Source organism: Bos grunniens, chromosome 28 (assembly GCF_055505025.1).
Source record: "Bos grunniens cultivar Pamir isolate PY7600 chromosome 28, Bosgru_T2T1.0, whole genome shotgun sequence".
NCBI classification, from domain to species: domain Eukaryota; kingdom Metazoa; phylum Chordata; class Mammalia; order Artiodactyla; family Bovidae; genus Bos; species Bos grunniens.
In genome coordinates this window covers 115,843-138,555 of record NC_141192.1, presented here as the reverse complement: position 1 = coordinate 138,555, position 22,713 = coordinate 115,843, and the positions used below count along the sequence as shown (strand labels likewise).

Below are 22,713 nucleotides of genomic sequence, written 5' to 3'. Positions count from 1 at the left end.
CTAAATGACATCTGTGGGCAGCAGCTGATGTGAAAGAGAAGAGTGTGTCCAGAGGCCCAGCACCGCCCCATTCTGTCCCCAGCAGCTCTAATTCTGGGTCTGGTTTCTGGTTTCATTTTTTTTTTTTTTTTTTTTACCACGAGTGCTCTTTCCAGCCATCCTAGGACTTCCTTTAGAGTAGTTCTTTAAAGATCCCCCAACCACCATTGACCACTGCTATACTTCCCTCCTGAAACTAAATTCAGTTCTTTCAGAAAGATTGAGTCCGGGGACTTCCCTGGACGTGCAGTGGTTAAGAATCTGCCTGCCAATGCAGGGGACACAGCTTTGATCTCTGGTCTGGGAAGATCCCACAAGCCACAGAGCAACGAAGCCTGTGCACCCAGACCACTGAAGTGTGTGCACCCTGGAGCGGCTGCTCCACAGCAAGGGAAGCCGCCACGGTGAGAAGCCAGGCGCCGCAGTAGAGGAGCCTCTGCAGGTCACACTGCAGACAGCGGGTGTGCGGCAGTGACGGCCCGGTGCAGCCAAAAGAAATCAATCAGTTAAATTTTTAAAAGACAGAGTCCAGCAAAAAAAAAAAAAAGAGAGAGAGAGAGAATGACCTTTCACTTCTCTTTATGTTCATTCTTCTCACATTTTGTACCTGATTCTCTTAGATATTTTGGATGCTTACAAAACTCCAGGTCACAGAAAAGGAGGAATTTCCAGTGTTCAGTGTCTCAGGGAACAGGTACACATCACTTGTGCTGAATAGTCCAAGGTGATGTGAGGGGAGCAATGAACCAAAACCACCAGAAAACCCCAAAAGGAGAGCAGCCCATGGACCCCGGAGCAGCTGTCTGTGGGTTCACTCTGGGGTAGCAGAAGATCCACAGGCTGGCTGGGCTTCCTGAGCCCCCAGACTGCTGGGGAAGGCTGCCATCTTTCAATGATGATTCAGACTCCCCATCAGGAAAACCAGGCCTGATCTCAGCATCTCTGACTGAGTAAATACCTCCAGGACCCACCCCAAGTCCACCCTCTCCTCTCTCTCAGGCAGAATGAATCAACTGCATTCAGTGCGGGCTAGGTCGGTGATCATCCTGGGGTGCGAAGGCCAGGGCTGGCCACATAACTCACCACCCGGGGATTCTCGGGGTCATAAGAACTTACCTACTTCCTCATTCAGGGTGAGGAACAGCAGTGGCTGTGACAGGCAGGACATCCCAATAAGGCAAAGGGACAGGCAGAGTCAAGGTGAAATGACAGGAGGCTGTCTGTGCAGGAAGCTGACCAGGGCAGCATGGCCAGCCCCTCTGTTCAGGGACAGGCGGGAGCCCTTTTCACCAGAAGCAAATGCGAATCAGCCAGGGGCCCAGGGCTGTGACTCACAGCAGGTAATGACACCAGCATCTTGGTCCCTGTATCAGATGGGCACTTGTGAATCTGGGATGGCCAAGGAGAGCCAAGCCAGGTGGAAGATCGGCCCATGGAGCCTGCAGACCTTGTCACTCACTGGGCAGAACCAAGAAAGAAGGGCTGACTGGTCACCAACTCTCAGTAAGGGGAGGGCGGGAAGCTTTGGCCTGAGTCTCATTCCTAGGACCTACCTACAAGGTTAAAGACTGACCTGACCTTTACTAGATTCTTTTTAACAGAAGCCCAGGGTTCCTACTATACCCAGTTTCTAATGGGCCAAGGTGAAGATGGAAGAAAATGTTAGCATCATTCCTTCATCATTCATTTGTAAATTCATCCAATATTTACTGGACATTTTTATCACTAGTGATAAAGAACAAAATCTCCCTTTGAGAAGCTCATTCTCTGCTGGTAATACAGAAAGTAACCCCCATCACAGGGCAGTGGACAGTCCACTCACTCTGCCCAGGAGTCTGGGGGCCCTGACAGTCCAACAGGGCAGAGGAGGTTCAAGTGAGTCTTTAAAAGTGAGACTTTTTTTACCTGGAGGTGGAGGCAGCTCATGTGAAGAATGGGAACATTTGTGAAAATGAACCTCATTCCCCCCTTCTCCTCTCAGGTGCTGGACCACATGGCACCCCAGGCTGTTCTTTGAAATCCCCACACCCCCTCAGTCATAGAGCATTTCCCTTCTCTCTGATTCCCCTGAAACACACTTCTCTTCCAGCGACAGACATCTCATTCCTCCACTGGCTTCAGGCCTTTACTTAAATGCTGCCTCCGGGGGGAGAGACCCCACACCTCACATGGAGGGCATCAGCCCCATCCTTCTCTTCCACTCGTCCTGCTCTCTCTCTCTCTCTCTTATTTCTTGCATCTCTGACAGCCTCTAGGGATGGGGCTGTGGGTGAAGGGAGATGTGGGGAGAGGGTAGGGTGCTATCTTCTCTCCACAGGCTTTGCTGGAGAAGAAGCTGTTTTTCTTCAGAGACAAGGCATGAATATAAACTGCAGGTAAATTGAAACTTAAATTGAAGGTATTAATAAATTAAACATTAAGTGTGAAAGACAAAAAACATGAAACCTTTTGGAGCATACCTAACAGAATGCTATTATGATGTCTGGGGGATGAAGAACTTCTTTAAAAAGCCAAACAAATGGGTAAGCAAAAGATGGATAAATATGATCATGTTACAAGTAACAACTGCTGCTCATCAGAAGACATCACAAAATGAGGAAAGCAAAAGCCAGGGAGGGGAAGTGACATGTGCAACAAGTGTAAAGATCTTTCACCAATAAATATTTTTTTAAAGTAGATGTCAAAAACACGTTAACAGGCATTGCATGGAAGGTGAAACATGGAAGTCCAACGAACATTTAAAATGTGATCAATTTCAGTTGTGATAAATTAAATTAAATTTGTGATAGATTACTTTGATAATAATGTGGTGGTGGTTTCGTCACTAAGTTGTGTCTGACTCTTTGTGAACCCATGGACTGTAGCCTGCTAGGCTCCTCTGTCCGTGGATTTCCCAGGCAAGAATACTGGAGTGGGTTGCCATTTCCTTCTCCAGGGGATCTTCCTGACTCAGGGATGGAACCCATATCTCCTGCACTGCAGGCAGATTTATTACAGCTGAGCCTCCAGGGAAGCTCAGGAAATCTATAAAGTCAGAAACATGAAAGCAATTGCTGAGGCGATCTGAGTAGAATGGGAAGCGGACCTCCTGTGGGTCTGAGACCTAGGGACAGGACGCCTCTGCATTTGAATCATGGTCACTCTCACTTGCTCTAATCTTGGCTGGTTTTCTAAAGGTACCAAAGTCTGAGTTTTCTCAGCTGCCTCAGAACCTTGTTTCCTGAACTCAAAGGGCTCAGAGTGGGCACAGAGAAGGGCTGCTTCTCACCAACTTCTCCAAACTTGTACAGTGAAAAGTAGATTTTTAAAGTTGAGAGTAATAAGGTCTTTTGAACCAAGGGGAATGCAGAAACAGGCCAGATGGATGGAAAGAATCCAAAGCAGGACCAGAATCCAGAGGCTGCTAAGCATGATTCCCCTGTGCTCAGTATCACGAGTCATTCCCTGGGATCTGGGGGGATCGCTAGCTACCCTCACAGATGTGAAGAACTGACTCACTGGAAAAGACTCTGATGCTGGGAAAGATTGAAAGCAGGAGAAGGGGACGACAGAGGATGGGGTGGCTGGATGGCATCACCGGCTTGATGGACATGAGTAAGCTCCGGGAGTTGGTGATGGACAGGGAGGCCTGGTGTCCACAGGGTCACAGAGAGTTGGACACGACTGCGTGACTGAACTGAACTGAGCTACCCTCATATAAGTGTCAGTACATGTCTTATCTCATGTAATTTTCCACACAGCTCTATGATGCAATAGGATTGTCATTTCTACTCTAGAAGTAAAGAAACAGGTGATTAAAGACATTAGGTGTCCTGTCCAAAATCACACAAGTAGACAGGGGTAGCGATAGGATGTGGATGTTTGTGTGACTCACAGCCAGCTCGTATTCACCCCGACTCACACAAGCACAGTTTACTTCAGGCTTGTGCACTGAGAATGCCTGGCTTCTTACCTCAGCATTTGATAACATATCGCTGTCACTTTCAGCTAGGTTTCAGAAGAGAAAGATGCAAAGCTAAGTGTCCATGGGGCATGTTGTGATATAAGGTCATTTTTTCCCCTGGTTACTCTTTCCCTCCAGTGGGACCCTACCTTCCCCGGTTCTGGATGCTCATCTCTGAGGGACGGCGCTCACCTGGTGGTCAAGATGCAGGTGCAAGGCCCCAGGAGCCCCTTGTGCATCACCCTCTCTCAGCTCAGCTGTCTCCAGAGCATCTCCAGATCTAAGTAAGATCTTGAGTCCAGCCCTCCCAGCTGTTTCCCTGAGGCTCCTCTGCCCACAGTCCCTTTCTGCCCCCAGGGAGGGCCTTTCATATCTACCCACATCTTCCCTTCCCTCTTTCTCAGGAGAGTGGCTTCTGAATTGCTTTTCAGAGGATACATATTATCAAATTACCTTTCCTCATTCTAACTCCCTGATACAAAGAAATTCTTCCTACCAGTAGGGGGGCCATGTATCTTTTAAAAAGATACATTTTTTTAAAGAAAACACTTTTAAATGTTAAAGAAATTCTTCCTACCAGTAGGGACCCATGTATCTTTAAAAAAGATACATTTCCCTACCTGTATCCATTTCTTACTGCTGGTATAACAAATGAGCACAAGTTCATTTTCTCATCCGTCTGGAGAAGTCCAATGTGGATCTCGCTGTGCGGACATGGAGGTGTCGGCGGGGCTGTGTTCCTTCTGCAGGATCTGGGGGTGTTATTTCTAGGGGTCACTGCACGGCTTGCTTGTGGGCCCAGCAGCCACTTCAGCCCCGCTGTGGCTCATGTCCTCACGTCTCCTTCACCAGCTGTGACCCTCCTGACTCCCTCTCTGACTTCTGAGGACCCTTGGACTACATTGCACCCTCACCAGTAACCCAGAGGGCCTCCGGGTGTAGATCCTTTCTTTAACCACACCCACACAAGTCCCTTTTGCCATGTGAGTTAACAGTCACAGGTCCTGGGGATTAGGACCCGGATGTCTTTTGGGGGAGGGAAACTATTGGTCACACTACTCTTTCTGCACAACTTGAGAGAAAATTACTTTAAACAGTTGCAAAGTACCTTCACAACAGCTCAGAGTATAATCACCTACGAAAATATGATATATAGATAATACAACAATTGGGTCATAATGTGGATCACAATAAACAGGCCTAGAAGAATGCTTTCCTAATTTTTCACCAGCGAGAAACAACGATCAGATTGTATTTGGGTGACACCTCTCAGGGTCATTTCCTGAAGCAGGAGGTCAGGGAGGGAGGGTGGGGTCTGCACAGACAGGGCTGAGCCTGGAGAGGTCCTGGTGAACACAGGCACAGAATCCAAGGGACAGCTAGGCCTCTGCAGGGTTCAGGCAGGAGCAGCCCCAGACATTAGGGTGGGAGCTGGGTGGGCAGGATGTGGCTGCGGGTGTGGGGGTCCCTGAGACGCCGAGTCTTCTCACCACCTATTTGTGCAAGTGCCCACCCTCTCTAACTCCTAGTTCCCCCGTGATGTCCTGATCTACAGCGTCCATTCAACAGAAAAGCACAATGTGGTAACAGCAGCGTGGCAGGACTGCAGAGGGCGGTTCGGACCGCTGAGATCAAGAAGCACTTGAGAAAGAGCAGCGCTGCTGAGCCCGGAGCCCCGGGAGACTCCTTCCGCCCCGCCCTGTCGGTGATCCCCAGCCCCGGAGCTTCCCGCTCGGGTCCTCTGCTGGAGAGGGGCCGGGGCGCCCGCACGTCTGAGCCTTGGGCCCCGCGACCGATCTCCGATGTGCCGCGCGCGCCCCTTCTCCCGGTCCTCCTCTCCGGGTTCCCGCAGCGGCCGGAGGGCCAGGGTCGGGCCCGGGGCGGCGAGCGGGCAGGGATGCGCGGCCCCGCCGGTGGCCGCGTGCGGGGAGCGGGCGCAGTTTCTCCCCGCGGGGCCGAGCCCGGTCTGTCGGAAGCCCTTAGCCCGGCGGAGGGGCCGCTGCGCCGCCGGCGGGGTCACCGGTTCCTCCACATCTCCGGCCTACGGGGTATCGGACCCGTCTCCGGGGCCCGGAGACCGCCCCGCTCTCTCCTCGCCGCCTCCCGGCTTCTCGGGGCGCACCCGGCTCCCGGGTTCCAGCGGCGGCCAGGGGCCCGGAGATCCTGCGGGGACTGGACCCCAGATCCCGCCCAGCACCGGGCCCTCCGTGCGCGTCGCCTGCCCCGCGGGCGCGGCTTCCCGGAGTGGCCGGCCGAGCGGCAGCCCCAGCTGGGGAGATGCAGCCGCTGGAGGCGCCGTCGGACGGGGACACGGGGCCGCCTGGGCTCCTGACTCCGCCGGCCGCCCCGTCTGCAGCCCGAGGGCCGGGGGACACCAAGCGAGGGGCTTCGCCGTCTGCCCGCGGAGCGCAGGGGCGGCCCCGAAACTACGACTTGGGGTCAACTGCATGCGCGCCGCTTCTTTGATCCATGTCTCTGGTGTGGAAGAACCCAGATCTCCCGCCCTGGGCAGAAGAAATGTTCTTTATAAATATTTTGCAGAAGGCGTTCTTTCCCCGGACAAAATAAGCCGGTTGATGATTTGAAACGCCACCGTCACCCGCACTGTTGGCGGTGAGCCTGAAGGGCAGGTCTGAGCCCGACCCCCTGTGGGTGCGCGGAGCACAGAAGACTGCCGGCCTTGGCAGGTCATCAGCCGCCAGAGAGGCAGACACTCAGGACTGGACTCCAGCTCCAGGGCTGGGGCTGGAAAGGCGGCTTCTGTCCCACTGGGAGCCTCAGTAGGTACTGACGACTTGATGGGCAAGGAACTGTGCCCAGCAAGTAACTGCTGCTCAAAACTCGATGGGCGCCAGCGCGCAGCAGGAAAGGGGTATGGGACAGGACAGCTTCACTCCCTGCTGGAGGCTGGGGTCGCATGGATGAGGTTGTTGTAGCAAAAATAGAAACGAAGTGTTTCCTCTCCTGAGAACAAGCGAAGACTAGAGAAGAAACATGACCGGTGGTCAGAGTTATTCGCTCCTAGTTTTACTTGAAGTGTTACTAACCTGTAGTGTCTGTAACCAGAAGTCCCCTAATTCTACATAGTCTTCATCCGGTACCACATTTTTGCTCTCGCTGCACCCTCTTGTAGCAAGTCACCCCTTAGAGTTTTGCTGCTGGATGTTTGATATTTCAAAGGGAGAGATTCAAGCCTGGACTTGTGTTTCCAAACAGCAGTTGCTCTAATTAATGAAGCGTTTATCAAAGGTGATGTCCATTATCACGATTGTTGGAAACAGAGTGATTACTGAATGACCACACACTTTACTGATGTGGAGTGGAAGTGCCCCAGAGCCACACACCAGGGCTGGGAGAATCTGCCCCATGACAGGCGGTGGGAGGAGATCACATTCCCATCTTACCGAGTTTACCAACCACTGAATGATCATTCTCACACAGCAGCCCAAGATTCCACATGAATGTTGAGAGGGTAACTGATCCAGGACCTACTAAGACCTGCACTAGTCCTACAGGTGCACAGAAAAAGGGTGAGCTCACTTACATGTGGCATCTTAAAAAAATAAATAAATAAAATAAAAAGCAAAGCACCAAGGTCCTCAATACAGGGTCAGCTTGGTGGCTGCAGAAGGTGGGCTGTGGGGGTGTGTGAAGTAGGTGAAGGTCGTCAAAAGGCACAAACTTCCAATTACAGAAAAATAACTCATGGGATCATAATGTGTAGCATGGCAACTGTAGCTAATAATACTATTTTAAAAAATTATTTTGTATATTTGAAAGTTGCTAAAAGAGGGGATCTAAAAAGTCCTCATCACACACACACAAGATGTAACAATGTGAGATGATGGGCGTGAGATGGACTCATCATGGTGATGATTTCACAGTACATACAAATATTGAGTCATTATGTTGCACATCCAAAATGAATATGAAGGGATATGTCAACTATGCATCAGTTAAAAAAAAGAAAATGGTGGAAGGACGATGTGCGCTCTCACAATTGCTGAGAAAGGTGAAGCACTGAGCTTGCCTCAGGGTCTGCAGTCTCCCTTCCTCTCAGGGATGTAAAGGATACTTATGGCCTTGTACGCAGTGATGGGATAGGCCTGGGGCTCTGCATTTCTCAAAAGCTCCCAGGAAATGCCAATTCCTGCAGATCCCTGGCTGCATTTGAGTAGCAAGGTGTTAAAGCTCCTGAGGGTGGAGATTAGCTGGGCTGGTTTCTAAGGGATCCAGTTACACTTATGAGTACAGCACAGGGGCTTTTTTGGCCTCCACTCCTGACAGTGTGAAATAGCTGCGGGGTGAGCCAAGGTGGTGTTTCCCTTGCAGAGAAGAGGAAAAATGGCAACTTTCATCAGACTGGAAATGATGCTGTTTCATGTTCATATACCGATCTCCGCAGACAAATGGGGCCCACCAGCAAAGACCTTCAGAAATAAAGGCCAAAAGACCATGGTGACTTTTAAAGTATTATTTTGGAGTGCTATCCACAATGAATAAACTAGATTAAAGGAAATGATTTTATGTCACAGCTCAAGTGGTTCAATTGCCTAGGAGCTTTTTTTTTTTAAGTTTTATCTTCAACCCTTCTTAGAAGGGTCTACAATTACATGAGGGCTTGACGGAGTGTGTCACTGCTTGTTCAAAGCTCTGGTGGCAAATAAAATATACAATGACAGGAAGGACCCTTCACTACACTTGTTAAAATATGGAAGGGACCTCCTTGGGAAGCTATAAATTATTGGTCACCATGAGGAATAGAAAGTGAGCCTGTAGAAGACACAGCTGGGCCACAGGAGAGGAGCCTGCCGAGCTCCCGCCCCTCTCAGCCCCTCTGATAAAGGCTCTGTCTGACCCCCAGACACTCAGCCATGCCTCCCGGGGCTCACAGACCCTGAGAGGCATGGCGTGGGTCCCGGTGCTCTCCTCTGACCTGGGGGAGGAAGCGGTGGGCTCAGGAGAGACCCTGGACGTGGAGTGAGGACCCCGGCCCGAGGTGCGCCACGCGCCGAGGGACACCGTCTGTGCGCTCCGCTGGTGTCGGCTTCCACGTGTGTAAGACGAGCGGCCCTGCTGCTCTTGGGTGTTTCTTTATACTTCAACGGTCCTTGGGCCTCAGCAAAATTGGCAGAAGTCAGAAATGTGTAATCTCAGGCATCCCTGCTGACTCAGCGGTAAAGAATCTGCCTGCCAATGCAAGAGACATAGGTTTGATCGAGAAAAATCCCACACGCCGTGGAGCAGCTAAGTCCGCGCGCCACGACTATTGCTCCTGTAGAGCCCGGAGCCGCAACCCCTGACGCCCGGGCCTCCCAGAGCCTGTCTCTGCAACAAGAGCGCGGGGGGCTTTCTTGGAGTGGAAGCCGCTCCCCCACAGCACGGACAGTGCCTGAGATGAGAGCCAGATGGCCCTGCAAGCCTGACGGGGGAGCCACAGCCTTCAGTCACCGTGCAGGTGAGCAGTGAGCACCTCCGGGCCTGAGAGAGTCGTGGAGAGTCGTGGGGCCTGGATTCCTGTCCTCAGGAAGCCCTGGGCCTAAGAGGGGCATCAGACAAGACGGAAGTGCCCCACCATGTGGCACATGCTCACTGAGAAAAGGCACACAGGACCAGAAGAAAGACAAGGAGTTACAACACAGCCCGAGGGAGTCAGGAAAATCAGCAGAGCAGATGGTTTTCAAGCCAAGGTCTCAGAGGAATGCAGTTCAGCAGCCAGGAATCCAGAACCAGGGCCAGTGGTAGGTGCAACAGAGAGCAGGTTCCCCCAGAAAGACAGATGTGAAAACAGAGCGTTCATCTCACTCCTGGATGTCAAAGGTGGTGTGGACCGTGCGGTGGACGCAGGGGGTGAGGGCTGGCAGAGGAAGGGGTCAGGGGAGAGAGGGTGAAAGGCATTTAGAGCCTGGCCTGGGATGCCACTATCCTTCCTGGGAAGTGGGAGCCACTCAGATGCTGTGAGTAGAGAACGCACATGTTCAGAACTGCAGTTAAAGCATATCAGTTATCACAGGGAGAAAGCGAACAGGAGGGCGGAGAGGCTGCAATCAGAGAGGGGTCAGGAGCCCAGCAAGAGCACTGGTGAGAGGAGCCCAGACTGAACTCAGGAGGCAGAGCTCAGGGAGGAAGCCCATCAGAGCAGGGGGAGGAGAAGGAGAGAGGGCGGTAGGAACATGGAGAGCAGCTCCTGCGGAGGCTGAGGATCCTCGTTGTTTGGTGATGAAGGGAAGCTCAGAGAAGTCAGTCCCTGAAGGAGGAAACCTGAATCCTCATCCCTGTCCAGATGTTTGCCTACAGACGTTAGAAGGGTGAGAACCAAACAAAACTCAGGATAAGATGTGTTTCTTGTGTGAATTCTTAAAAAAAAAAAAAAATCCTCTATCAATCACAATTTTTAAGTTGGAATCTAATTCACATATAAAATTTACTGTGTAAAATGTACAGCTCAGTGATTCATCATCTGTGTGCAAAGCTGTGCTGCTATCATGGCTATCTAAATCAGAGCACTTCATCTCCTCACAGAGAAAGCCACTACCCACTAAACAGGCACTTCCCCTTCCACCTTCCCCCAGCTTTTGGCAATTGTCTGTGTGCTCTTTGACCCTAATGATTTGCTTATTCTGCATATCTAAAGTACATGGATTTGTACAACTGTGGCCACGTATGCTGGTTTCTTACACGTGGTGTTGTCTTTGAGACTCATCTATGTTTAGCACACGATTCATTCCTCTGTTTGACTTGAGAATTTTCCTTTCTAGGCCATTATAATACACACACACACACACACACACACACACCCGAGTTCTTTTCTTTTTAATTGTGAAAAACTCACAGCATATAAAATTACCATTGTTGCTCAGTCTACTTCACTAGGAACCGTCTTTGTGCAGGGAGCCTCTTTGCCTCATGGACCCTGAGCCACTGGCAAGCATAGAGAAACCAGCCCAGCCACGACACCCCTTCTCGGGACCCTCCGGACCACCCACCCGACCCAGACTCCACGTGGGCCTCCCCATGGCAGCCTAAGAAGAGAACTACATGGGGGGATGGGGGTGGCGCAGAGGTGGAGAAGGAGAGAGACCAGGAGAGAGGAGAGCAGAGGCAGGCAGAGGAGCCGCCCACACTGAGCTCCTGTCTCAGTTGCATGCCTGCCAGACCAGCCCTGCTCAACTGCTGGGATCAGAAATGGTCAGATGGCTGAGGGAGGTGTGACCACGGATGTCAGCAGCTTCAACCAGACACCCGACAGTCTACACTGCAAACCTGCCAGGCCCAGCTCCACTCCCCGGGCCAGCTTCAGAACCCCAGAGCCCCAGCCTCATGTGGAGGGCTTCCCAGCCCCATCCTCCAGAGCTCCACATCCCAGATCTCAGGAGAGTCCTCTGAGCTCCCAGGAGGTCATGTCCACTCAGGGTGTATGACAAGTGGCATTAGGCTGGGACCAGTTGGAAGTGGCCAGAGTGAAATCAAGTTTCTCTGTATCTCCTCTGCCCCTGAAGTGCCCACTCTCTCCTACTCACTCATGCCTGTTTTGTCCAGGCGTCCCCTGAACACAGCCAGGCTGCAGGGAGGGGTTTCAGGGCAGAGCAAGAGCTGCAGCATCTCACGGTGAGCAGGGCTGGCCACTAACTCATGCCCGACTCTGGGAGAGCATCACTGTGGGTCAGAAACCGACCCTCTGAAGGCACAGGTGACTGCTCCTGGATCACTCAGGGGCCCCAGAACTTAGATTTGTACTGTGACCTCTATAGCTGGCTCTAAAGGACAGAACATCTAGCAAGGAGACATCTGGACCCCGGTAATCACAGTCAGGTTGGTTAAGTACAAAGGGGATGGGGAGGGCAGTGAGAACGGGGGTGGGGGCCTCCTGCCTCTGCTGTTTCACCCCCAGTCCCCCGCTTTCCCCTGACTTTCTCCTCCTCAGTATCCTACCCGCGTATTGGGTTTTCTTGGCCCAGACACAACAGAAGTGATCATTAAGTTACTCAGTATTCAGTGGAATAGTCACGAAGTGACTTCAAGTGTAAAAAGAAATAAAATTGAAAATAAAATCCACCCAGACTATTAACATTTTGGATGAGGTTAGTGTCAGAGAAGATCCCTGGGCTCCTGGTAAAGGTCCCCCTGAAACTCTGGCTCTGGAAGGAGGGAGAAGAAGATGACCTTTGGTGAATGTGACCTAAGCCTGGTTTGTGTTTGACCAGCTCATTGATTTGATTATTGGTCGTCATCACATTTTCTGAGCCCCGTTCTGCATCTGTTTGAGGTCCTCACAGGGCTCACAAGCTGGAGAGCTCACCGCAGTGTGCTTAAAGACTTAAGGGGTCCTGTTTGAGGCAGAAAATGGTGCAGGCAGAGCATGGGATCAAGAAAGGTGTCGTGGACCTGGTGAGTCTGAGCTTCAAGGGTGAGTTCGGCAGGACCTGGCTCTGAGCAGGACTTAAATACACGATGAATGACTAAATGAATGAAAATGGAAATCTTCCCCCAAAAGAGCAAGACTGTCAGCTCTTCTGTAACTGAGTCCAATCTTGTCCTGCTCACCTCATGACAGGCCAATAAATTGAGAGATGAGTTCTTGGGGCAAGGAATAGTTACTTTATTCAGAAGCCCAGGACACTTGTCCCAGGACACATCTTGCCTGAGTTAGAATTCAGGCTTCCTTTATATTAATCCTCACAGGTGGTGGGGGAGGAAAGTCAAATATTTCCTCATTCTCATCAGGCTCCAGAGGGGATGTGTAAATGTCTGCCTCCCTGTCGTGATTCACAGGTGAGTCTGGTCATGAAGTTTCCTGTTAGTTAAACAAAGTTATTATTTTAGTTTGGTGCTCATTACCTGGGATGCAGGGCTCCCAGAGATGGGACTTTATGTACAAGCTTATAGGCAACATTCCTTTAGTGGTTAACTCCTAATAGGTAGGATACAAAGGGTCCTTCTCTAAGACGCTTTCAGGCCAAAGCTTGGAACTGCAGGGCACCCGGGGACAGCGGGAGAGGCCCCGCAGGGTGCCCACTCCACCCCCTCACGGCTGTCTTGCTGACTAAGCAGCTTGTGTCTTGACTCCCTGGGGGCACCTGTTTGCCCTTTTCTCTCAGACAGTGCTTGTTGTAAGGTATAGATTGGGCTGAGGCAGAGAAGGAGAGACAACCTCAACAGAAGTAGGTGACCTTTTTTCAGGCAAGGAGGGGCGTCAGTTGGCCTAGTGACCAGGCTGAGCCTGAGAGGGATCAGGGAGGCTTCATATTTAAAGGGAGGTTTGTAGAAGCGATAAGGGAAACGTTAGTCAGGCGGGATGTTTTGGGTATTCTTTAGTTGAGATGGCATTTGCAGTTGGGCAGGGGGTGATCAATCCTCTGGACAAGGGGTGACAAGTCCCAGGTAGATGCAACCAGCCTGGAGCATCAGAGCAGGACCTAAAGTTTGGTTTTGTTTTCCCCGAAGTTAGATCATTCAGCAATGGCCTCTGAGACTGCTGTTTCCTTTTCTAGGCCCAAAGCCTCTTTCACTCATCAGAAGCAACACTCACCTGTGCCCCTCCCTGATCAGGCCCAAGCAAACCAGCTGCCCTCACCTGAAAGGGTGTTAGTCTCTCAATCATGTCCCTGTGACCCCATGGACTGCAGCCCACCAGGCTCCTTTGTCCATGGGATTTTCCAGGTAAGAATACTGGAGTGGGTTGTCATTTCCTTCTCCAGGGGATCTTCTCGACTCAGAGATTAAACCCAGGTCTCCTACATTACAGGTGTATTCTTTAACATCTGAACCACCAGGGACATGCATAAGAAACTGCTACCTCCCAAAACTGGGGTCAGAAGGCTGGGCGTGTGGTTCAGGCTCTACAAGGCATTTCACATCCTCCTAGTATCTCTTCTTGTCTCCCTAAGAAGCTCTTACATCTCAGGACACCTCTAACCAATACCCTCTTTTGGTGGGAGCTAGTGCTCAGTGGTTAACATTTTCAGCCCAGAGAGACACAGCCTGTGCTTTAGACCATGGCAAACCCTCCCAGCTAGCCCCAGTCCATCCAAATTTATCCTGTTCCTCAGATCCCATGGCCAACAGGCAGTCCCTGAGTCTGTTCAGCAGACAAGCTCCCACAGTGTCCAGCGCTGAGGCTCCTCCCACCCCCGTGTCCCCTCAGCCCTGCACAATGAGCCTGCACTCCTGGGAATGGAGGGCCCTCTGTGTGCTTCTTCTGGGGCTGCTGCTGGGCCTTCTTCCTCCTTCAACCAGAGCAGGGAGCTGGTTCGGGCAGGCCCTTGAGTAGGGGGAGGATTGGGTAGGGGGAGGAGGGGACGAGCGGTCAGTCCCTCCGACTCCTGTGGGCTGGGCCCTGCGGGAGGAGGTGCTGGGGGCTGAGAGCGGGCTTGGCCTGCTCAGTGGTCAGGACTCGGGGCGCATTCGGGGGAGGCTGAACCTACTGGGGAGTGGTGACAGTGTTATGGTGACAAGCTGTTTCCATCTCTGTATGAGCTGGCCCGGTTCACCAAATTCTCCCACAACTAACACCCATATATAAACACTCTTCCTCTGGCAACAGGGTGTGGGCTGAGTGTTTTCCAGGAAACTCCTCACTAACCTCTGGGAAAGATTCTGACAGAGTCTCTGATGATGCAACAAATGTCCGCTTTGGTTCGGAATCAACAAGGACTCACTGTTTGGCACACGGATGTCAATGCTATGTAGCAGCCTCGAAGGGAGGAGAGTGTGGGGGAGAAAGGACGCATGTGTGTGTTTGGCTGAACTGTTCCCCTTGGTGTTCACTTGAAACTGTCACAACACTGTTTGTTAATGGGCTACACCCCAAATACAAAGTAAAAGTTAAAAGAGAACAACATGTGACCAAACACTCACCAAAAGAAGACAATGGATGATCTGAACATTGGCTTCAAAGTGCATTTTGGTAACACAGAAAACTATAGTATTTTAAAATCCTAGTTTATGATTTAGAGTCTATGATATTTAGGTGACTGATCAATTGTTTAATACAGGCACTGATAAGAATACAAGCTAAAGGCTAAGCAGTTTTAATATCATACATTTCACACTACAGTCTAAAGCCAGGGCACATAAGTCTATTTATCAGTCTCCCTCCCTCCAACTCCCTCTCTCTATAGTTTTAAGATTTGTGTCACCAGTGAGCTCGCTACAGCTCTCCTGCAACACACACCCTTCATTCTGTGGGAGAAGTGATAACACTTGTTTACACTAGTGTAAGTGAGGAGGTGATGCATGGTGACAGAAGGAAGGAGACTGGAGGGGGGCTCGGCCTGGCCTCGGCCTGAGGGCTTTGCCAGGATCCTCACTCCCTCTCTCACCGCTGACCATAAAAGGGGCCTGGAGAAGCCTGTGAGGAGCCCTGGCCAAGAAGCTTCATGCACGTCTCGCCATTTACATCGTGAGCATGAAGTTTTCTCAAAGATCTTCAAATTTCTGTCTTTTTCTGACTTTTTTAGTCTTCATTAGTCTTCTCACCAGGGGTGTCGTTAAGTAAATCAGCCTATATATTATTAATATTAACATATATCATTGATATATAAATATTATATTAAAATAATAATAGTACATAACATTTAATGTTTATTTACATTATATGTGCATACATTTATGTAGCGTTATGTTATAATAAATTAAATTAATAAATATAAATAAACTAGCATGACAATATGAGTATATATTACTCCTCAGAGGCAGATCTTTGCCTTTTATGCAGTCAACTCTGCCTGCTGACCACATTTTGTTTGCCAGAAAAAATGAAGACTGAGGCCAGAGTGAAAAGTGAGGGGAAGGCAGGCAGAGAAGACCCAACCTGAAATTACAGGGAGGCATAATTGAATCACTCAAGTGAAACAAGAAGTGTGTTCCCAAGACCAGCCTGAAGTGAGGGGAGCGGATGCGACCCTGCACCCTGCCCGGCCTGTGGGCACCTTCTGGGGTGGGGTGAGCGGGAGGGAGCCTCCTCCGGGTGTCTCTCCGCCGGCTCCTCCGGGAGCCCGCTTGTCCTCCCCAGGCTCTGCTGAGACCTTTGTGCTTTGCCACCAGGAGGCCCATTTCCTGCCCTCCACTGTTCTCCGCCTACCATCTCTCTTTCCTGGATTCTCTGGGCTGCTACCGGCCAGGCTGGAGACACAGGCATCAGAAGACCTTCCCCCAGCCCGTGAGCTGTCCTCGCCCGGCCCTCCTCCTTTAGCGCTGGGTTAACGGGGTGCCTGGTGTTCACTGCTGAGACTTTCCTTGCTCATAGTTTCCTTCATTCCGGATGGTGGGATGCGCAGGGCAACTAAACCCATTTCTGAATTTCCCTGAATGTGCATGCTAGATGAACCTAGTTTGCTTATAGCAGAATCATATTGTTCTAAAGAAAGATTTTTATATTCCTATTGAAAACCACTGGAAAACCCCCAAACAGGAAATGGTGACACCTCAAAGTCATACTGTTACATGACAAAAGCAAGTTGTAAAACAGCACACATTATTTGATTAACTGAACTAAAAATGAACATATATTATCTGCGTGTAAATAAAATATATTTGAAAATGTTTTCTAAAAAGCTGGAGGAATATATACAAGTGAACCACAGATACTTTGATAAGGATGAAAGAGAAATTCTACTTTTACTCTAAATTATCCAGTTTCTTTTTGGGTGTACTTTTAACTCAGGAGGAACTTGAACGAGAGTGTATATTGTTTGCATTTAAATAAACAGTACATATGATTGTACAGAACCAGCTTAGAAGGGCTAGAGACAGAAAGAGCGCACGAGCAGCACAAACAGTGAAATGCTGGCTGCACGCTGCTGTGCCCTCCAGTCACTGGGTCATTCCCTGAACACTTGTTGGGTTTAAGGCAGCCTGGAAGTCAGTCACCTGTCCAAGGCACGTCTGAATTGATGCCAAGCCCATAGTAAATACATATTTCAATTAGTAGCTCTCAGAGGTAGCAAAAGTACACTGTATTCTCTAAACTTATTTTGGCCTGTTCTATAATGGATTGTTCCATTAAAAACAAAACACTCAAACCAACATTAAAAACCACCCTTTTGGTGTACCTGAAAGCTTTTGCCATTTTAGAGCTTTCTCTTTTTCTGTCATCTCTTAAACATGTAAAATAAATACAGTCAAGTCCCCTCAGGAGGGGCCACTCAGGGAGCTCTGGGCCTCAGTCGTTCCTAGGAATAAAAGTGGCAACGAGCATTTTTGCTCCAGAACTCTCAAGGCATTTTGGTGTGGGATAATCGGGACCCGTGGAAAGCATATGATAGCCTGATACTGTTTCTCACATCTGCCACAGTTCAGTGATTTTCAATATCTTACTTTTTGTAACCAAAGATTGAGAATGCTCAGGAGAGAGCATAAATATAACTACATACTCGTTATAAATAGCATATAAGTAGAAAGTATAGTCAGATGTGAGTCTAACTTAGCTTAATATCCTAGTTCCTGTGGCTCTCAGTCCATAAGGCTCAGACTACATTCCTCGGGCACCTCTGCAGATTGGACAGTAGGTGGCGCTTTCAGCGTGTTTGGAACAGTTCACGGGCTTTGGCTTGTTTACTTGCTTTTTAACTGTTTTACCACCATTGCACAGAAAACAGAGTAATTTGGTACATAAGTGTATGAAGTCCAGATCAATGTCATGGGAGCAATTCCAGAAGAACACAAAGCCATATAACTGGATCTGTAGGAAGCATTTACAAATATCCACAGAAAAGACTTTACCTCTCCGTAGATCCAAACTGAAAACAGAAAGTGAAAGTCACTCAGTCATGTCCGACTCTTTGGGATCCCTTAGACTGTAGCCCGCCAGGCTCCTCTGCCCATGGAATTCTCCAGGCAAGAACACTGGAGTGAGTTGCCATTCTCTTCTCTAGAGAACCATCCCAACTCAAATTATCCAGTAATAAAACGCTTTTAGGGTCTGTGTCACAAATGCTCCTCACTACTTTGATTCCTGGTAATGACAGAATCTCAGGTCGACCCGGGACCTGCCCTAAAGTAGTTTGTGTCCTATAACCCTGGTCCACATAGACTTTAGTTCAGTTTTCTTGTTTGGAAACAATTTGACGTAGCTTGCTCACAAGCGAAAAGCAAACTACTATACCTTAAAATGTTCCAGTAGAGCACAGTCAAGTGCTCTTGATTCCAGGAACTTCAAAGGATGTTTTTAAGCCTTGTCAGCCACCAGCTTCTCTTGATTCTGAAAGCTGGGTTTACTAGGGACCGGCAGCAGTGGAAGTGTGATGAAATCACTGCAGCGGTGTTGTGCTTCAAAGCACAGGGTCTGTACAGACTAGGAACAAAGATAAAATATTCTGAAGGGGTGAATCCAGGGCATTTACTCTTATCTGAACAAAAGCTTGTGCACAGATGCATTTTATGCATCACCAGGGAGGGCACAGGCTCCCTGGGCTCTCCAAATCCCTCAGGTTAAGAGCTCCTGGCCAGGGAGTGAAAGAAAGCAAAGGCAGCCCTTCCCTCTTCCCCATTCCGACCTCTGGTCCCATGAGAGGGACAGTGGACACTCAGCGCGCTGTCCCAGCCTCACGGCTGCCAGAGGAGTTACAGGAGCAGACTTGCCCAATTGCGCCGCTGCTTCCTGCCTGCTGCCGGGCCTTGTGAGAAGGCCCCAAGGAGATCTAGGAAAAGCAAAGGGGAGTCCAACTCAGCAGAGCAGCCCCGAAGCACAGGGAGTTAAAGAAACAGGAAGCACGAGTCAGGTCAAGGAAGGACCCCTTTGTGAAGGCTGCGCTGATAACGGGTGTGGCTGAAGCATCACTCTCCAAGCACATGGGGCTCTGAGTCTGCAGGCACTTCCAGTTTGCCTCACCATAAGAGGCGCCTGCTTGTCAGAAGGCAGATCTTTTCTACCATCAATAAACTGTCTTTTCCCCGCTGTCAGCCCTATAATCTGGCACTATATGTGCCTTGCTCCATTGGCTGCTAACACTTCTGCAAAAAGAGATCTAACTGTCAAGAGTTCAGAATTCCACGGGTCTGTGGAGTCCCGCCACCAATTCACTCCCCAGAGCTGTGTCTGAATCAAGTAAAAATGCTCATTATAGGCTTAGGATTGAAGATACTAAAGTGAGAACATGAATAAATTTAGAACTTTTGGAAAGTCTGATTTTAAAAGTATTTGTTTATCTTTAAAGTCCAATAATAAACATTTACTCTTGCTTGTCTTGTCTGAGGAATAAACGTGGAAAGATACTTACTGAAAAAAAGCTACAAAATCTGAGGCTTTGAAGAAGGGAATTAAAAGAGAATGGGTCTCATGAAGAGTAACTCCTTTCAGATGGAGAAGCTGAGAGGAGAAAGAATTTGATTTAAGACAAGATCTTAATATTAGATCTTACTATTAGAACTGAGGCCATCTGCCATTTAGTCAAATTTGCTTTTCTGCATGCAGGGTCACCTTATACAGACTCGTACAGACACACAATACAGCTACCATCTCCACTGATACCCAGAGGGGTGCCCTGGCCACCGCTTCAGACCACCTTGTGGGCACTCAGGATGCTCAGGACTCTGTCCTGTGTGTCCCTGGGAAGTGATTCCCAGGAGGTCCATCCACTGAGCCGAGTTTGTCTGTTTTCAAGCAGCCCTTTAAATCCCTGAGGCCAGCGCCCCTCTCTCACCGCATAAAATGTCCCCCCGTGTGTCACTGCTCCTCATCAACATGGCTGCTGCTTTTATAATCAGTCTTCAGATATGGTCACCTGATTCTGTTATTTTTTATTATGCTGAAGTCAATCAAGTGTCTTATATCTTACTAGCATATTAATATGTCAGATTCAGAGAAATAATTCAAGTATGAAGTTAACTGATTATCCTCCTATCCATATGAAGTATATAAATATAATCTCTGGGAGTTGGTGAAGGACAGGGAAGCCTGGTGTGCTGCAGTCCATGGGGTCGGAAAGAGTTGGACATGACTGAGTGACTGAACAATGATAAAGTATTATCTCAATTGATAATGAATGTACAGTGCATAGGGAAAAGTGGGAGAAAAGTATTTTAAAACTTGGATCAAGCTTAGCTAATAAAATTAGCAGTTGCAAATGTTGTTTGAGGGAAGAACATAACGAATTATGAATTAGGAAATTTTCCTCTTATGTGAAAGGAAAACAGCAAAAGTCACAGAACATCCTCATGAGTAGATATATTTATTTATTTAGAAACTGCTTATTTTCTGTCAATCAATTTCCATTTTAAGAGTTTGTGGGGTTTCCATAATGGCTCATGGTAAAGAATCCTGCCAATGCAGGAGACATGAGTTCAATCCCTGGTCCAGGAAGATACCATGTGCCTTCAGAGGAACTAAGCCTGTGAACCACAACCATCAAGCCTGTGCTCCACAGCCTGAGGGCCACAGCTCCTGAGCCCACGCTCTGCCACCACTGAAGCCTGGGGGCCCTGGGGCCCACACTCCATAACAAGAGAAGCTGCTGCAATGAGAAGGCAGGCACCACAACCAGAGTGCTCCCTGCTCACCGCAACCAGAGCAAACCTGTGCAGCAGCAAGGACCCAGCACAGCCCCCATTGAAGAGAAGAGCCTGTGAAAGAACAGCTGAAGCGCACCCAGTGCTGTGCCTACCCGTCCAGTGGCCTGAGCAGTGGGCGCTGCAGGCCAGCCTTCAGGGGGATCTGCGGAGTAGGCAGCGAGCTCGCTGCCCGCCTGTGGACTAGGCCAGCACCTCAGATCCAGTAGCGTTGCACTCAGCTGCTGAAGTGACCCATTCACGGTGAAGTCCTCCTTGGTCAGAGCTTGCTCAGCTGCCGCCTGCTCTTCCCTTTTAATCTCTTCAGAATCTGCAGATGTAGAGATCAGGCACGACCTCCCAAGAGTGTTCACAGGAAACGGTGCCGCGCACGGGCAGAACTTCCCGGGTGAGCATCCGCCAAGTCAGACCCACCGACAGCTCCCTGGTTGCCGGGAATGGGTCGTCTCCAGAGTGCAGAGGAGAGTCCGTGTCACACAGACCGATGGTAAGAAGTTCACATACATGCCTCTGGGAGAGGCCGGCGGTCAGCCCTGGCCTCGTAACCACCAGGAGTCTTGGCTCCTGGAAGCTGCCTGGGTCTGGTTAGTGGAGGCTCCAGGAGCGAAGCGGCTGACCAGAGGAGTGGCGGCAGCAAACTGCAGCTCAGCTCGCTGGCGAGGGTTCCTGGAGGACGCAGCAGGGACAGCAGCTGGGTTTTCAGTGGCAACGATGGCATGAGCTGCCTACAGAAGCTTCTCCCAGGTTCTCTTCGGATTCCTAGTGTAGACGCCGTCACTTTTCCTTCTGTAGATGTACTGCTCCGTTGGGAAGTAAAGGTCGGTGCTGCCTAAGTGGGCCCCTGCTGCAAGGAACGTGATGACGTCGTCCTTCATTTGCTGGACATCAAGGACCCAGGATAGTGTAAAAGATTCACTTCCCGTTATGACAAGAATCCAGACAGTGCCCTATGGACCACTGTGTGGGTAGCGTGGGAAAAGCCTGAGAAGATGTTTTAGAGAAGCCAGATAATCTTTCTGATAAAACAAACTTGACTTTCATTCAGTTTGTAGAAATAACGCTGTGAGTTTTATTCTTTAGAGGTTTAAATTCTTTTATAATGTCTTGGCATTTCTGAGAAACTTATAATACATGTACAAGATTCAAGAACCCAGAAATATAAAATACTTCATATTACATTGTTCTTCCTACCGCCTCCCTTCTTGTCAAGGCCCTGCTGCTTCCACAGTCAGCCACGTGTTTTGTTTCTCAGGAATAGCTTCTGGAGGTTTATTTATTTTTTCTAAGTATTTATTTGGCTGTGCCCGCGGGACCTTTGCCATGGGAACTCTTAGCTATGGCCTGTGGGTTCTAGTTTCCTGACAAGGTATTGAACTCAGGCCCCTACAATGAGAGTGCAGAGTCTTAGCCCCTGGATCAAGAGAGAAGGCCCAGAATGTCATTTTATGGATACACAAGCAACTATGAATATCTATTTCTTCTTCACTCCACATGTGGTGCTAATGGTAAAGAACCCACCTCCCTGTGCAGGAGACATAAGGGACTCAGATTCAATCCTTTGGTCTGGAAGATCCTCTGGAGCAGGAAATGGCAACCCACTCTAGTATCCCTGCCTGGAGAATCGCCATGGGCAGAGGAGCCCGGTGGGCTACAGTCCATAGTGTCAAAAGTGTGGGACATGACTGAGTGACTGAGCACAACCACATTTAAAACCATACATGGTCACATACTGTGCACAATGTTTTATGGTATCTTGCTTATATTCAGCTGACAATATCTTGGGGAATATTCTCTCTTGGAACACTATTTTCCACAAATCAGTCCACTGAATAGATGATGTACTATAATACGCTTTACTGGTCCACATTGGAATAAACACTAATATAAAATGACATCTTGACATCACAAAAAACTATGTAATGCATAACCTTAGCCTAATTTATTCCATTGCAGGAAATTGTATCAATTTCTAATGCATATGGAATTTCTATAAATCTAATGGATTTGTAGCCTGAAGAATTTCCAACTGAAATATAGCATCTGATAGGATGTTGCTGGTAAACTAGCACGTTGCTGGATTTCCCCCCCTCACCCACTCCACCAAGGAGCTATGCAATGATCATTTCTCTTTCCTTAAGACTCAACCTCTCCTCTCCCAGATTTCTCCCTGATCTGTTTTCAAAAACATTCTCCAACCTCTTCTGCCCTTGTGACTTCTCTATAAT

General features: G+C 49.3%; 1 pseudogene across 1 annotated transcript; it reads right to left on the bottom strand.

The window, feature by feature from the left end:
* Positions 1 to 20,132: 20,132 nt before the first annotated feature.
* On the bottom strand, positions 20,133 to 22,499 carry LOC147342682 (small ribosomal subunit protein uS2 pseudogene; annotated as a pseudogene). Its single transcript, XR_015157175.1, has one exon. The product of XR_015157175.1 is annotated as a small ribosomal subunit protein uS2 pseudogene (transcript).
* Positions 22,500 to 22,713: the final 214 nt, after the last annotated feature.